At 35.2% G+C, this 16,962-nt stretch overlaps 1 long non-coding RNA gene and 1 pseudogene across 1 annotated transcript; both read right to left on the reverse strand.

The window, feature by feature from the left end:
* The window catches only part of LOC126754595 (cubilin-like), a 295,041-nt pseudogene that overhangs the window by 66,071 nt on the left and 212,008 nt on the right, over positions 1 to 16,962 (reverse strand).
* LOC126754729 (uncharacterized) lies at positions 1,562 to 10,420 on the reverse strand. Its single transcript, XR_007666411.1, has 2 exons — positions 7,789 to 10,420; positions 1,562 to 1,722 (listed from the first exon to the last, which is right to left on the reverse strand). It is a non-coding gene; the product is annotated as an uncharacterized LOC126754729 (long non-coding RNA).

Consider the following 16,962-nt stretch of genomic DNA (forward strand, 5'->3'; position numbering starts at 1 on the left):
GAAGAAACTTAAAATTTATATTTCCATTTCCTCAAAAATATGTAATGTATATAAATATGTATTAGCAGAAGTAAATAAGTTTCATTTAAACTGTCAATGCTTTGCGTTTAATTAAATAAATAGAAAGAAAGAACAAGAATATGTAAAATTTTTAAACAAATATTTTTATAAATAAAATAGTTTAATTTTGCTTTCTCAGTTTTGTGAGGTTTTTACAGAAATTCTATGTGCTATACATTTTTAAAATATTCGAAGCTTTTAATTCATAAATAACTTAACTTTATTATACATATAACACTGTAAAGACATTAAGGCACATTGATTTTTATTTTTTTATACCCGGACGATGTATATAAGTTTTCCACTATGTGCGTTACAGTCAAAAGGAAACGTCGCAGTCTCTATAAAGTAAATATATAAATGATCAGCGTGACGAGTTGATTTAACCGTGTCGTATATATAGACGAGACCCTCAGTTTTCGAGATATCAATATAAAATGCTCATTTGTTGGAACCGCCAATATCGGACAACTTTTACGTATAGCTTCCATACAAACTGATATATCGAGCTCAAGTCCATTTTTTTATTATTATTTTACAATTGTACGTAGCATATAAAAATGAAAGCAATTTCGAGGAGTCTGGAGGCTTCTAACGTACCAAGGAGTATTAAGAAAAGTCCCTAGTACCTTACTTCGAAAGCGCTGAGTAGCAATACAGCTTTGACTTGGGCAAACCCATATTTAGGCTCCGTAGGCCCAAACTGGCTTCAGAACTTGATTGTAAACTACCAGTTTGTTTTTAATTGATAAAGTGGATTTCCTGCCAACTAGGCTGTAAAGTTTAACAAATTTTGTATCAAGTTCACTCCTTTTTTGACATGCTCTTTTCAGTGTAGCTTAGCGTCCTATTATATATGTATGTATTATTTGACGAAAGTTTACAAATCGTTCAAGTTTATTACGAAAATTCACGTTTTTTAAAAAATGTATTTCGAGCGCTTCGCAACTGCATCTTGAGACCCAGCATTCATTATTGGATAACATTCGATCCAATAGATCGCACCTAGCATACAGTGATGAAAATATAGCAGCCGTAGTTGAGAGTGTACACGAAGACCGTGGAGAGTCGATTCGGTGGAGTTCGCAGCAACTCGGACTGATGTATGGAACAACTTGGCGCATTTGTTGTAGAGATCTTAAATTAAAACTCTACAAGATACATCTTGTGCAAGAACTGAAGCACCTCAACCTTCCCAAGCAACATCCCTTCGCTCTATGGGCTCTAAAAAAGTTCCTAGAAGTGCCAACGTTTTCGAACCAAATTTTGTTCAGCGATGAGGCCTTTTCTGACTCAATGGATATGTAAATCAGCAAATTATCAAAAAAACACTTGAGCACATAATATCACGTTTTGGGCCGGTCGACTGGCCACCAATATCGTGTGATATCACCCCGTTAGACATTTTCCTGTGGGGATATGTAAAGTCAAAGTCTATGAAGACAAACCGGCTTCGATGAACGACTTGGAGCAAAACATCGCGCGAGAAATGAAATAAAGGTTTAATTAAAAACAAGCTTAAGCTGTTCCTTTATTCAAATAAATCTTAAGACTAATTTTATAATAGTTTCGTTCCTAAACTGAAACCTTCAATATTGTTCAAAATAAGCAAATATTAACAAAATCAAAATCGGTGCATTGACATTTATGTGGCATAAGTACCTTTTTTAAGTGGACATACAAATATTCCTACGTAATTGGATATTACTTTGACTTTTGCTTATGAAAGTAAAAGTAATAACGTAGTATTCATAAATTTAAGTTCGGTGACATGAAATTTAAGCCACAACGTTTAAATACAAATTGTTTACATTGCAAGTATCGTTGTTTAATTTTTATGAAGCAACGACACTTGCATTTTCGTTATACATATTTATGTGAGTGTCAATTTAAATCAAACCAACAAATAAATAAGTGTTTTACACAGTAGTGTTGTTGGGTTGATTTAAATATTTTCTCGTGATTTCGTCTACGTTGGAGTTTTCATTACATATGGCTGTTTGTGGAACTATATATGTAACTCCTCCACCCCTAGACGAAGGATTCTCCTGAATTCTTTATTTATTTCTTTTACAATGATTGCACATTAATATTATTATAAAGAATATTACTATTAATGTTACCACTGTTGGCACTGTTGGTACACTGTTTCCGTGTGTTTCCGAGCCACAATTATTTTGAATTAAATAATTTTTTGCATTTTTTACAATTATGATTTCGTCATTAATATTAATTATTTCTGAGTTAACATTTGTAGTTAATTCACATGTCTTATCTATTATACAGTGTTTTGATATGGTATATTCATGTATGTATTTATTCTTCTTGTACTCATAGATCTTGTCATTATATTTGAATACATTTGAAATTTCAGCATTTATTTCTTTATTTAAATAAGGGGAAGGTATTATAGTTATTACTTGTATATTAAAAAATATTTTAGGTACTTTGATTACAAATATTAATTTTCTTTCTTTTTCAAATATTGCCGTTATTAAGTATTTAATTTTTCCAATGTTTATATTATAATAACCCATTTCATTTTTTGTAAGGATATTGGCATCATTTATGCCATTTTGTGCTGTAGTTATATATGTTTGAATATGCTCAATATGATTTTTAATTGAATTTAACATAAGTAATTTTTCTAAATAGGTATTTTGTAACAAAACATCTTTTATAGTTTTATGCAATCCTCCTATCTGATAAAGAATATTCTTCTGATTCTGATTTATTGTTTCTTCAATAAGCTATATTGTTGAGTTAAAGTGGCTGTTAATTTTTATTTGCTGATTTAATTCTGTTATAGAATTATGTAAGTTAGAATCGACTGTGTTAAGATGGTTGGTGATATCTTCTTGGTCAGTATTATCCATTGTACCAAAAAGATATTTACATGCATTGCCTATGTTTATTAGTCCCCATTTTTGTCTACTTGTAGGTGTTATTGCTTTTAGTGTACTTATGAGTGTATCTACTCGATTTATTATATAATTTCTTCGACTTTCACTAAAAATATCTATGTTATCTTTCATTGATGCGAGTAGATTTTTTGTTTCTTGAATATCTATTTTATGTAAAATTAAATCGGATTCTATCGGTATGCTTTGATTATTATTATAAATTTCTATGTATCCGTTAGTTTGTGTTATTTTTTTAGTGATTAAATTTCCTCTCACTTCTACTAAAGAGGATGAGATTAATAATAATATCCACATTATTAAGTACCTGCAAATTTAAATTTATGATTTATTTTAATATATAGACTTTCAATGATTAGTTGCCAAATTTGGTAGGTCTTTTTATGTTAGTGGTGTGGATTCCTTGTAAGGGTTTTTTCTTTAACTTTGGTTCCTCTTTATGTCGTACATTTTTATAGTGTTTTATAAATCCGTCTTGTCTAGTTTCTGTATATTCTTCCCTATTCATATTTGCTTTATTTATTTTTGATTGTTTTATTTTACAGAGCCTACCATAAATTATCGCGTGATCTATTATTTTATTTTGTGCTTCTATTGGGTTGCATTTAATTGTGCTGTGATAAGTATCATTGTAGTATGTGATAGCTTTAAAAATTTGTTGGGTAATTGGTAAATAATGCTCAATATTTAGAGTCCGAATTTTTTCTGTGATTGTATTATTTAATCTTTCCACATCACTATTTCCAGTGTGACTATTCGGTTTAGTTATGTGGTATTGTATTCCCTCTCTTTTTAAAAAATCTTCAATTTTGTGAGCTCTAAATTCATTGTCGAACACCATTTTCTTTACCTTTCCTTTTATAGATAAAAATTTTTGTAATTTACTTACAATGGTTCTGCTATTCCTATCCATAAGTGATAGACATGTAGAATGTTTTGAAAATTTATCTATGAAGACGACAAATGAATGTTTGCTATTTACGTAGGTATCAACATGAATTATTTCATTAGTAGTTTTGGGTGTTTCAGTAACAAAAAATTAGTTTTTTATGGGATTTCGATCATATTTGCCACCTGAGCATGTATCGCAATTATTTATTACCTTATGTATTTGCTCTTTAATATGAGGATTACATAATTTATTCTTTAATTTTTCGTAAGTGGCTATAATTCCACAGTGACCACTTTCATTTTTATGAAATAATGCATTTTGTTTTCTTAATTCTTCTTCGTTGTCAACGTTTTTTGCTAAAAAAGAACATTTGACAAATTTCACGTTAGGATTAGATGCAAATTCTTCTTCAATAATTTTATGTACTTTATAATATTCATGATCGCTAAGATGCGAATATATACCTACTTTTCCTTTACATATTTCCCTTCTTCTAATGTGTCTTATTCCATTTTCTTCAATATCTCTTTGATCAATATAAAGTCGTTTGTAATTGAATATAGATTCGACGGCGGTTTGTTTCTCCTTTATTATTATTATTTGCATTTTAAACTTGTTAACAATTGTATCTAATATGGGAATTTCAAATCCTGAATTTTCTTCTTGTGAATGGACAGTATCTGCTTCTACTGACATGCTGCTACCTTCATCCCCTTGGAAAATTTCTATGCGGGAAAAAATTTCGTCATTTCTTATTCTGCTCAAAAAGTCTGCTACATATATAATTGTTTTTCCCTGTAATGTATTCTATGGAAAAATTATATTCGCCCAAACTCACTAACCATCTTTGAAGGCTTGGACTTATGGACGGATGGATGGTTGGTGGTCGCATTTCAAATCAAAAGCCCTACCAAAGACATAAGGCCTAAAATATTTCACTGCCCAAACTATCGCTAAGAGTTCTTTTTCGATAGTAGCATAATTTGTTTCATGATTATTTAGTGTTCTTGATGCATATGCAATAGGGTGACCATCTTGAGGCAGAACTGCTCCAATTGCGAAATTACTAGCATCAGTTGTAATCCTAAATTGTTTATTAAAATTAGGATATCGTAATATATGTGAATTTGTAACTATATCCTTTAATTTTTCAAACGCTGCAATAAATTATGGGTTGTATATATTTATTGTTTGTCCTTTTTTTAGCTATTGCGTCATAGGATGTGCAATTTTTGCATAATCCTTAATAAATTTCCTATAAAATCCTGTCATTCCTAAAAATGATTTTATTCTTTTTGTGGTATTAGGTATCTTTAGGTTTTGTATGATTTTAACTTTGGCTGGATTTGGCTTAATTCCTTCTAATGTTAAAATGTGGCCCAAAAATTGAGCTTCTTTCTTGAGAAATTCACATTTGTCCACTTGTATTTTTAACTTTGCTAGCCTTAGGGATTCGAATATTTGCTTTAAATTAGTTAAATGCTCTTCTAAAATATCGTCCATATATACGACACATATTTTATTAACATGTTCTTTATGGACTCTATTCATCAATCTTTGAAAAGTTGATGGAGCATTTTTTAATCCAAATGGCATTCGAATAAATTCGTAATGCCTAAATGGTGTTGAGAAGGCGGTTTTTCTTCTGTCTTCCTCTCTAACTGAGATTTGGTGAAAACCTTTGGCTAAATGCAGGGTAGTGAAGTACTGTGATCTACCTAGTTTGTCTAAAATTGAATTTAAGTTTGGAATTGGAAATTTGTCATCCACGGTAAATTCTTCTTTTTCCCGGAATTGTCTGCTTTTTTCTCTACCATCCATAAAGGACTATTGTAGGGTGAATTGCTTTCTTTAATTATTTTCTGTTGTAGCATTTCTTCAATTTGACATTTTATCTCTTCTTCATGAATTTGAGGATATCTATAAATTTTGGAGTATAAAGGCTTACAATTTGTTATTATAATTTCATGCTGTACCTCATTGGTGCATGATAGATTATCTCCTTCTTTAAAGAAAAGGTCTTTGAAGTCATTGAGCAGCCTCAGGGTTGCTTGATGTTCTTCTTTATTCAAATGGGAAAAATTGAATTTATCTTTTAGATAATTTTGTTTAGTATGCTCTAAATTGCAAACATTCTCTATGTATTGGGAATAATTAAATTCTTCGAAACAAATTTTATTTTTTTTTTTAATTTCAACGTAGTTTCCCGCACAATTAATTTTTGCTTGTAAAGGTTTTAAGAAATTTTGGCCTATTATACTTGAAAATTTTGTGTTTGAAAAGTTCAATAGTTTCCACTGAAGGGTGCCAAAGCATCCAAATTCTTTTGGAAATGGTATGGTTACTACACTTTTTATTTGATTTACCCCGTTTAAAGTTTTGTATTTTATAGCATATTTCATTGTTATTTTGGGATAATTTTCCGATAATATCCCTTCTTTTAATATGCTTGTAGTTGATCCTGTATCTATAAGGCAATTAATTTTAGTTTTTCCTATCGTTATATTTATTATGGGGAGTTTTGATCTTGAGGCGTTATTAAAAAATTTACTTCGTTTTCCTCGAGTACACCTATTTCCATTGGTTTAGGTGTTTGTGTGGTATTATTGTTGTTAGTGCTTCTACGCGAAAATCTTGTATTATTGCTACTATTTCCTCTGCCGTAATTTTGTGTAAAATTGTGTGAATACTGTTCATTTTATCGTGTATTAGTATTTTGTGTGTTTTGATAATTTTAGTTATACATATTGGTATTTGGTTTAATTCGCGTAACTGAGCCGTTCCTATTTATGTTTTGATTAGTGTGAAAATATTGCGTTTTATTCACAGTAAAATGTTGTTTGCTAAAGTTTTTTCTGTGTGTAATGTGTATAGTTCTAGTATCATCTAAAGCTTTAATTTTAGAATATTTATTTATAAATATCATACAAATATCATCAAATAAATAAATTTGATTTATCTCAAATTTAGCCTTTGAAAATAATCAAATCGTTCTCTTAGATTACTTACTTTCATATTCCTGCATTTGTTAAAGATGTCGCCATATGTTGTTTTTGGTCTTCCTTGTTGTATTAGTTTAGTTTTAATTTCTTGCCATGTTGGGTTGTCGCCTAGTTCTTGTATGTGTCTTCCTGCATCTCCCAGGATTTTTTCGTTAGCTACTATTTTCATCGCCAGGTTCATCAATTGATTGTTGTTTTGTGGGCATAAGTTGATAATGGCTTCCACTGATTTTATAAATGCCATTATATTATGCCCTTCGTCCAAGCACCTCAGCTGTCTAAATTGTTGTGACAGCTCTTTCGTGCTTAATAATGATTGTGTCTGCATCTCGTTCTCGAATTGAAGCTTCATTTGGTTAACTGCTTCCTCTTGTTGCCTAATGACATTTGCCATTTGTTCCAATTGTTGTTGTTGATTGCTTTGTTCTTCCCTTTCGTCAAGGTTCCTGTTAGCGTCGAAGCGGCTCATGTTTTATTTTATTGTATTGATTCCACAAATAATTTTTTTTTTATATTTTCTCACAACTTTGAAACACTGCGTCTGCGTTTTTAATGTCACTTATTTTGACGTTTTATTTTAACTTAATTTAATTTGATTTTATTTAAATTTCACTTTCGCGATAGGTAAACTTTTTAGTGTATTTCTTAAGAAACACAATTCCGTGACGGCGCCAGAAATAAAACAAAGGTTTAATTAAAAAACGAGTTTAAGCTGTTCTTTTATTCAAATGAATCTTAAGACTAATTTTACAATAGTTTCGTTCTTAAAATGAAACCTTCAATATTGTTCAAAATAAGCAAATATAAACAAAATCAAAATCCGTGCATTGACATTTATGTGGCATAAGTACTTTTTTTAAGTGGTCGTACAAAAAATTCAGTGCATTGACATTTACACATGTGGCTTAAGTACTTTTTTTAAGTGGACATACAAATATTCCTACGTAATTGGATATTACTTTGACTTTTGCTTATGAAAGTAAAAGTAATAACGTTTCATGTAGTATTCATAAATTTAAGTTCGGTGACATGAAATTTAAGCCACAACGTTTAAATACAAATTGTTTACATTACAAGTATCGTTGTTTAATTTTTATGAAGCAACGATACTTGCATTTTCGTTATACATATTTATGTGAGTGTCAATTTAAATCAAACCAACAAATAAATAAGTGTTTTACACAGTAATGTTGTTGGGTTGATTTAAATATTTTCTCATGATTTCGTCTACGTTGGAGTTTTCATTACATATGGTTGTTTGTGGAACGATATATGTAACTCGCGTGTCATTCACCAGTTACCAGTCGAAATGCTCGAACGAGGCATCGAAAATTGAACTCATCTAAGACGTAGCCGTAGCTAAATAAATGCCAAAGGAGCTTCTTTAGAATGCTAATAAATATTAAGTTTAAATTTTCTATTGTTGGAATATTATTTTATATATAATACCTTTTGCCATACAGTATCATTAGCAGCTCAATTTACATTTAGTGTTTCAGATTTTCTATAAGATCGCGTTCAAATGCAAAAAATTGCAATGAAATCCAAACAATGAATGTTTCTCTGCTTGGTAAAATAAAAAATTAAATTAAAAATATAAATTACTTAAATAATATTTCATAACAATTTTATTCCGGTCTATAAAGCTGCATTAAGTATACTGAGTTAAAGTTTAATTAACCCTCTAACAAAGGAATTTTATGATTTTATGGTAAAACACAAGTATGCATTCCTATGTTTACAAAACCAAAAATATAGTAGTAAATCAATTATTGTCGACCGCTCGAAAAAAACATAAATAAAGTCCTTTACATAAACATATATACGCGTGTACCATCTCCTTTATTCCTATATTTTTTACGACTCCTATTAGTTTTCTTTTGTTGTCAGAAATTGTCAGAAAAGTAGTGATTAGTTTTCAATATAAAATTTATGTACGCCTGCAGCAAAGTAAAGAAACCCATTTAATATCTTTATCAGGCGGTTGTAAGGAAACAAATACAACAACAGCTGTGTCTGTGTATATTAGTACTCGCATTTAAGCCGCCAGTCGTTGTCTGGCTTACTTGGAAATGATTTCCTTCTTTGCTCAAAGCAATCATGGGAAATTACTGAGATGAGTTCCCGTTGTACTGATGTAGAAAGTAGATATTAATATTAAGATAAGTATAGTCCGATGGAAGGTAAATTCATTGATGCTTATCAACTCGATTGGTAATTGAATTTTATTTGAATTACCGGAGAAAAATAACTATATATTAAACTAGTAAACACTGGAAACAAGCAGAATTGGAACTTGAAGTAGAATTCTTGAAAATATGGTATTTTAAAAATATAATAATGTAGGTATAGTTTATAATTTTTTTGTTGCTTAAATTTAATACAATTAACTTTTTCGTTTAGTATTAATTACAGTTATCACAAATAGGCCTCAATTTGAATGGATTTGAACTGTTAGAAAGAGCTCTAACAGGCTCTTGAAGAACAGCAAAAAAGTAACAAAAATTAACCTATGTATGTGTATAAAACTATTGTAATTTATAGCTGCCTTGCGATTGGGAATAAATCTGAATCTGATAGGTAAAACTATCCACCATTGAGCTGCAAGGCAAATTGGAAACTAAACCTAGACTAAATGGTTGTGCTTGCGAATTTAGCTATCAATCAGAAAGTAGATAAATTTGCTAATCCTATCGTGCAAAATACTGCAGCTCCAAAGAACCTTGTCTAGTAAGCTAATGAGTAATGCTGTTCAACAACACTATTCTTTCTGGTAGACAGGAACCTTCGTAATCAAATACCTCCCCAAAACTTATTGGCATCTGCTAAAGAAGATTGTAGCAGATTTTTCGTGATAGGAGATATGTGGATATGGGAACTCAATACTGATCACTACTCTATACTAAATTCTTGTTTGAGATTAGGAAAGGAAATGGAAACCAAAGACAAATAACAACTAACACTTATAAAGCTCTCTACTTGATCAGTGTGAGCCACTTATGGATGAATTTATTACGAAACCCTTATAAGTACATTTCAAATTATTCCTGTGAAGAAAATTAAGAGTTCTAAGTTAGTCGTTGAAGCATGAATCTTATTTTGTTCCAAACCGTCCGGCTGATTATCCAAAGAATAGGTGAGTTTCGTTTGCCTTAGTTACTCACTTTTCAGTTCTACTTGTAGATCTTTAATCAAGCACAAACTTTTCAATTAGCCTCTTAGATTTTTAACTATACAACTCTCTCCTCTGTTGAACTTAATTTTTAACACTTGTTAGGTTTTTCAAATAGTTTTGGACTTCTATCTTCTTCTTCTTAATTGGCGTAGACACCGCTTACGCGATTATAGCCGAGTTAGCAACAGCGCGCCAGTCGTTTCTTCTTTTCGCTACGTGGCGCCAATTGGATATTCCAAGCGAAGCCAGATCCTTCTCCACTTAGTCCTTCTAACGGAGTGGAGGTCTTCCTCTTCCTCTGCTTCCCCGGCGGGAGGGAGCGTTATAGCAGCACGGGAATTATAAGTGACTTATAGAGTTTGGTTTTTGTTTGTCGAGAGTGGACTTTGCTCCTCGCAACGTCGACTCACCCGTTGTTGCATCGTCCAAGACTCAGCACCAATGTGACACCTGGTTTTTGTTTGCGAGAGAGTTATTCTGCGTTGGAGTTATTCTGCGTTTTCTAGGCTGACATTGTTGGTGGTGTTTACGCTGGTTCCAAGATAGATGAAATTATCTACGACTTAAAGTTATGACTGTCAACAGTGACGTGAGAGCCAAGACGACTGTTTCTTTGATGACAGGAGATATTTCGTCTTGCCACCGTTCACTGCCATACCCATTTTCTGTGCTTCCTTGTCCAGCCTGGAGAAAGCAGAACTAACGGCGCGGGTGTTGAGGTCGTTAATATCAATATCATCGGCATACGTGTACACTCTTATAGAAGATGGTACCTTCTCTATTTAGTTCTGCAGCTCGAACTATTTTCTCCCAGGTTGAAAAAGCACGATGAATCGCCTTGTCTGAAACCTCGTTTGGTATAGAAGATGGTCCTTCCTGATCCTGACGGAGCTTTTCGTATTACTAAACGTCAGTTTACACAGCCGTATTAGTTTTGCGGGGATACCAAATTTACACATCGCGGCATAAAGGCAGCTCCTTTTCGCGCTGTCGAAAGCAGCTTTGAAATCGACGAAGAGGTGGTGTGTGTCGATTCTCCTTTCACGGGTCTTTCCAAGTTTTGGCGCATGGTGAATATCTGGTGGGTTGTTGATTTTCCAGGTCTAAATCCACACTGATAAGGTCCAATCAGTTTATTGACGGTGGGCTTTAATCTTTCACACAATACGTTCGATAGAACCTTATATGCGATGTTGAGGAGGCTAATCCCACGGTAGTTGACGCAGACTGTGGGGTCTCCTTTTTTATGGATTGGGCATAGCACACTTAAATTCCAATCGTTGGGCATGCTTTCGTCCTCCTCCTTATCAGTTCATCGCCGCCGTGTTTGAATAGCTCGGCCGGCAATCCGTCGGCACCTGCCGATTTGTTGTTCTTCAGGCGGGCAATTGCTATTCGAACTTCTTAATGGTCGGATAATGGAACGTCTGCTGCATCGTCATCGATTGGGGAATCGGGTTCACCTTCTCCTGGTGTTCTGCGTTCACTGCCATTCAGCAGGCTGGAGAAGTGTTCCTCCACAATTTAAGTATGATCTGGGCATCAGTGACTAGGTCACCTTTGGGGGTTTTACAAGAGTATGCTCCGATCTTGAAACCTTCTGTAAGCCGCTGCGTTTTTTCGTAGAATTTTCGGGCATTTCGGCCTCTTTCTTCTTCTGTCTACAAATGCGTCTCGCTTCCCTCTTCAACTCTCGGTATCTATCCCATCCCGCACGGGTAGTGGTCGATCGTAACGTTGCGAGGTAGGCAGCCTGTTTTCTCTCCGCTGCGACACGGCACTCCTCGTCGTACCAGCTGTTCTTTTGCACTTTCCGAAAACCAATGGTTTCGGTTGCAGCTGTAAGTAAGCAGTTTGAAATGCCGTCCCACAGTTCCCTTATACCGAGTTGTTGACGAGTGCTCTCAGAGAGCAGGAGTGCAAGCCGAGTAGAAAATCGTTCGGCTGTCTGTTGTGATTGCAGCTTCTCGACGTCGAACCTTCCTTGTGTTTGGTGGCGTGCGTTTTTTGCTGCACAGAGGCGGGTGCGAATCTTAGCTGCAACAAGATAGTGGTCCGAGTCGATGTTAGGACCTCGGAGCGCACGCACATCTAAAACACTGGAGACGTGTCTTCCGTCGATCACAACATGATCGATCTGGTTGGTAGTTTTCCGATCCGGAGACAGCCAGGTAGCTTGATGAATCTTCTTATTCTGGAATCTAGTACTACAGATAACCATGTTTCGGGCCCCGGCGAAGTCAATCAGCCTCAACCCATTTGGGGATGTTTCGTCGTGGAGGCTGAATTTACCGACCGTAGTGCCAAATATACCTTCTTTGCCCACCCTGGCGTTAAAGTCGCCAAGCACGATTTTGACATCGTGGCGGGGGCAGCGCTCATAGGTGTGCTCCAAGCACTCATAAAAGGCATCTTTGGTCACATCGCCCTTCTCTTCTGTCGGGGCGTGGGCGCAAATCAGCGATATGTTGAAAAATCTCGCTTTAATGCGGATTGTGGCTAGATGTTCATTCACCGCAGTGAATGATAGTACTCGGCGACGGAGTCTCTCTCCCACCACCAATCCAACACCAAACTTGCGCGCCTTTATATGGCCACTGTAGTAAATGTCACAAGGACTTACTCGTCTCAGTCCTTGTCCCGTCCATCGAATTTTTTGGACGGCGGTGATGTCAGCATTTGTGTTTACGAGGACATCAACCAGCTGGGCAGCGGCACCTTCCCAATTAAGGGACCGGACATTCCGGGTGCATGCCCTCAATTCGTAGTCCCCATTTCGTTTGCCATGGTCGTCATCAATAGGAGGGTCTCTCATCCGTGGTTGGTTATACCTATTCACTGGGGGTGTTTTTTTACGTGGCGGATCCCAAACCCAGCGCACAACCCTATGCAGGGGATGTTTCGCCTTCTCACGTTAGCTCGCCTTCGAACGGATGTTCTTAGGCTACCCAGTGGATACTTGGTCAAAGACCGGAAGTAGTGAGCTGCTTGAGCCATGTGTAAAAGAATCGTTTCTGGCCACTCCCAAGTGAATGGCGATCAGAGAACTTTCCTCACTTGCGTGAACTTCTACACATGACTCCATCCTCCTTTGGACTTCTATAGCTATTCATATTGTTAAACTGGTAAGAAAAGGGTTTGTTTCGTACTGAAAATTATTTTACAACCACATAGGCTAATACCCTTCCCATATTTTTATTGTACTCATTTCAACACCTGCCTCATCTGCTTCATCGACTACGCCAGTTTCACCACCGCGCTTGGCTGCGCATCGTCGCGTTTAGGAAAATATGATTACGGCAGCGGAAAGAACTTAAGTTACGCATAATAATAATAATAAAATTAAATTATTGCTTCACAGCAGCTGCAGCGGCACAGCCTAGCGCCAGGAGCCATTGAGAGATGTTCCAAAAAGGTCATAGCACGCAAACAGATTGACGAACGGTAAGTGGGCAAGCAATTGAAGCACTTTCTGATGCGAAGACGCCGGCAGTGAGCATACACAGTTATTTGCTTGTCAGCGCTGCGGCACACAGTGAAGCATCGCCAGTCACTAACAGCTTATTTTGTGCGGTGAGCGTACCGGTGGCGTATACGTAACATTTTATGGAGAAGCGCAAAACTCTACTAAACGGCGACGCAGGTATGTGTACGAGTAGGTATGTAATAAATATATAAAGCAAATATAATTTTCACAGATGTCGCTTGTTTATATGTGGAACTGTGTATGGTGCTGGAACTTACCCTTGCACCACTTCTCCGCGACGATTGGGATACAGCTCCGGACTGTCGTTTGTTGTTCAGCACGCGAATAAAATGTGAAATATGTCTGCAAGAAACGGAAGGGAAGAAGAGCAGATATAGAATGAAATGTGCAAGACAAACATAGATAGATACTTTATTATGTATATTTGTTTGTGTGGTTGTGAAACTATTTGCAATTGAGTAGTAAAAGTTTATCGAACACAGCTGTTTTGTATAGGAGTCATGCTAATAGAATATATTTTTTATATTTGTAAGCGCTTATATAAAGTTTTGTATGCTATATTTAATATTTTATTCATACTTGTTGAATTTTCGCTATTCAATTACAGTTTGCATTTGCATTTGTTTACATCTAATACAAACACCACCTAGCCGTGCTTCAGTGATTGTCTAGTTATGTTAATAAAAAGTAATGAAATTCTGAAATTGAAAATTTTTTATTACCCCCATAATGCAGCACTTATTTTTTGTACTTTACAGTTTATTGGATGCGGACTTTACATACATATGTACATATATAAATAAAACGAAAATATTTCATAAGAATAATAATAAAAGGTCACAAGAGGCCATATCAGAAAATACGGTGCTTGCGCAATGATATTTGTTGAGTCTTTGGCCAAAAATTCATTCACAATGATGGCTTTGTGCGATGGTGCGTTATCATGACGAAGAATCCACGAATTGTTGGCTCACAAACTCGGACTTTAATGACGGATAGAGTCTCGTAAGTGCCTCATAACACCAAGATAATACTCTTTGTTAACGGTTCGACTAGTTGGAACGTATTCATAGTAATCGACACCACGAATATCGAAGGAAACAATGAGCATGATTCGTAAGTGTGTCATATACCCGTGTCTCGTCACCAGTAATTATGCGTTCGATGAAGGTGGGATCCGAATTGGCTCGATCCAGCATATCTGCAGCTACCTAGTCTCGATCCAGAACGAGGCTCTGTAGAAGTCGTAAGTGCGCGTTTTTGATAGAGCAGATCCATCAAAAGCCTTCCGCAAAATTTTCAATTTATCGGCACACGGAAATTTGTTCATTACACAAAATTTAACACAAATACGTTGATCAATATTTTCGGTCATTCTAAAATTCGACTACTGGGGTCGACTGACATAAACGGCTGCTATAAACACATTGGTTGACAGACCTGTCTTCCATATAAGCGGGAGATTTAAATGAAGAATTCCCGATACCTTCATGACAAGGTGCATAAAATAATAAAATAAATCTTACTCACTAATATTGTACTCAGAAATTTTCGGATTTTCGAAAAATTATATTATCATTATTAAATAGTTTCGGTACCCCGAAATTGAACATTTCATTTTGTCATAAAGTGTATTAAACTTATTTTATGTACTAAACTAATAACATTTTCACATAACAATCGATAATTTAGTTTTGATTTAGACAACGTTATAACTGCCTATTTCATAATATATAATACTACAACAAAGAATGAAAACAAAGAAAAAAAGGTGCGTGAAGTCCCTACTCGAGGATGAAGTTAGTGATATTCTAAGAAATGCATATCATTTTGTATGAAAGAAAACTAGAAAACTTAAATTCACATTTCATAAACACATTTTATAAATTTATTATAATTTAGTATAACAAGTCGTCTTTTCGCGACGATGGCAAAAGCTAAAAATCATAAATTGCACAACTTTCTGGTGGTTCTCGCAAAAATTTGGGTCGATATGTATTCACGATCATACGTATACGTAGGCGAAGCTGCTACAGCGGCAAGGGGTGACAATCGGCGGCCATTACTTTACCTATGCCATAGAAATTCTATTGCTACGAATATGGAAATGACAACGAAATATTGCAAATATGCATATTTCTAAAGGTCATTAATGTCTTTGAAGAAATAAATGATCCTGAGAAGTATAGTCTTAACTTTTCAACGGCCAACGCAGAGCATTTCAACCAAAAGGAATTCATTCATTAAAATCATCACTCAGAAGTCGTTTTTTTAGTTGTAAGCGAACGATTTCCGAAGAAACATCATTTCTAATATGCCACAAGACAAAATTAGAAATGAACTTCTTAAACCTCACGCTGTCAGATAAAACGATATACCTCGTCATCGCGGGTCTATTTCCAAAAACTGTAAATGAAGGGTATTTCAACAAAAGGGCACATAAAATAGTTGAGAATTCGCAGAAATGAAAGACAAACGAAAGAAACAGAAGCATAAGAAGAAGCAGCAAGGAAAGAGGTAACAATCGGCGATCCATTGTATATTCCTTTCATGCATAACCAAACATAATTAGGACAACGCAATACAATGGTCAATGGTGGACTAGGTGGTAAGCGCTTCAAAAGTTACGACGAGCACGTAGGTACGTAGGTTCGAATCCCAACAGAATTGATTTTTTAATTGAATATGTCACCAACCAAAAATTGAAACATTGTTCTACAAAAACAACAACAGCATAAGCATGGCAACATTGTGTTGTTGGTAGAAAAGCCGAGCTGTGCCGAAAGAAACGAACAAACGATGGCCGATTGTCACCGCTTTGCTTGCTGCTCGAACATCTTCGCAGGCAAGGTTGCGTAGATTTATATTGAGCAAGGGGTTGCGTAGATTCAAATTGAGCAAGGTTGCGCAACCTGAATCTATCGCAACCTTTTCCGAACTCGTATAAGAAGTATAACTTCAAAAATGGAGAATGAAAAATGAAGAATAAATATTTGTTACGTCGATTACGCCATACGGTATATTGCTATGGTGACCTATAATGGTAAAGGAAGGGGGTAAGGGACATAGAGTGTATGCAAGGAGCAGCTTGTGTATACTTTAATGGAGCTCTTAAAACAACGCCATACTAACTCAGGGAATCCATCTTAGTAAGTTTCCGTTTCTACCCAATGGTACGGATTCTGTAGAATTTTACTGAAATTCGGTCCCAATATTAACTGCTCTTCAAGAGAAGAGTGGGAAATTGGTGAGCTAGACAGATCCGGTCAGCTCAAAGAATAACATAAGATGTAAAATCTGTCCGGAGGTTACAGAAAAAGAGACTCATTGCAAACGGAAGGCTTTGTATAGGAAAAGAATCGCAACTGTTGGCCGAGTGTTGCTTGATGATGTCTCGATGGTAGTAGAAATAGCACAGGGAGGGT

The sequence above is a fragment of the Bactrocera neohumeralis genome, chromosome 4, assembly GCF_024586455.1.
Source record: "Bactrocera neohumeralis isolate Rockhampton chromosome 4, APGP_CSIRO_Bneo_wtdbg2-racon-allhic-juicebox.fasta_v2, whole genome shotgun sequence".
Taxonomy (NCBI): Eukaryota; Metazoa; Arthropoda; class Insecta; order Diptera; family Tephritidae; genus Bactrocera; species Bactrocera neohumeralis.